The sequence below is a fragment of the Psammomys obesus genome, unplaced genomic scaffold (assembly GCF_907164565.1).
Source record: "Psammomys obesus unplaced genomic scaffold, mPsaObe1.curated_primary_1811, whole genome shotgun sequence".
Lineage (NCBI taxonomy): Eukaryota > Metazoa > Chordata > Mammalia > Rodentia > Muridae > Psammomys > Psammomys obesus.
Window position 1 is genome coordinate 18,512,642 of NW_026585689.1, and position 1,468 is coordinate 18,514,109.

Below are 1,468 nucleotides of genomic sequence, written 5' to 3' on the forward strand. Positions count from 1 at the left end.
AAAAAAAAAAAAAAAAAAAAAAAAAAAAAAAAAAAAAAAAAAAAAAACAAGGCAAAAACTTGTATGCAGTGTACCTGGTTCTATATATGGTGGCATACAGAAATGTCTCTCCTCAGGACTCAAGTGCAGTGGCTTGCTAAAAGAAAATACACCTTTGTTTCTAGGCAGCTATAAACATTTCTCATGAGACTTGCTACTAGACAAGTTTTTGTCTGGACCCTCAAAAGAATTGTGTTTTTTAAAAGCCACAAAAAAAATTGAACATCTGCAGGCATCTATCTTTTAGAAATCTGTCATTCTACATTGTTGAAAATGTGTTATTAATGTTTATTATTTATCCATACATTATTACAGTGGTTAATTATTTGACCTGCTACCATATCAATAAAAGACAGACACCTGTTAGATTTTTTTTAATGTGCCTATACACTGGACTGGCCAGAAACTAGACTCTGCCTAAGCTATCTTTTACCTCCCAGCCTCACATCCTATACCAATTGGTCTAATAATTCCTAGCTGGGCTACTTCCCATCAAATAACCCACAAATACTTGCACATGTTTCTCATTTGGGCTGCTGCTCTCCATAATGAATCCTCAGAGTAAACTCCTCCCAGCTGTGTGGATCTTTTTTTTTTTTTAATTTTTTATATTAATTACATTTTATTCACTTTGTATCCCAGCTGTAGCCCCCTCTCTCATTCCCTCCCAGCCCACCCTCCCTCCCTTATCTACTCTCAAGCCCCTCTCCAAGTCCACTGATAGGGGAGGTCCTCCTCCTTTTCCATCTGACCCTAGCTTATCAGGTCTCATGCATTGTCCTCCTCTGTGGCCTGGAAAGGCTGCTGCCCCCTCAGGGGGAGGTGATCAAAGAGCCAGCCACTGAGTTCATGTCAGAGACAGTCCCTGTTCCTATTACTAGGGAAGTCACTTGGATACTGATCTGCCATAGGCTACATCTGTGCATGGGTTCTGGGTTATATCCATGAATGGCCCTTGTTTGTAGTATCAGTCTTAGAGAAGACTCCTGGGCCCAGATATTTTAGTTCTGTTGCTCTCCTTGTGGAGCTTCTCCTCTCCAGGTCTTACTATCTCCCCCTTCTTTCATAAGATTCCCTGCACTCTGCCCAAAGTTTGGTTATGAGTCTCAGCATCTGCTTTGATACCCTGCAGGATAGAGTCTTTCAGAGGCTCTCTGTGGTAGGCTCCTATCCTGTTTCCTATTTTCTCCTTCTTCCAATGTCCATCCCATTTGTCTTTCTTAGTGAGGATTGATCATCTTACCCAGGGTCCTCCTTCTTGCTTAGTTTCTTTAGGTGTACAGATTTTAGTGTCTTCATCCTATATTATATGGCTAATATCCACTTATAAATGAGTATATACTGTGTGTGTGTGTTTCTGCTTCTGGGATATCTCACTCAGGATGATCTTTTCTAGATCCCACCATTTGCCTGCAAATTTCATGATTTC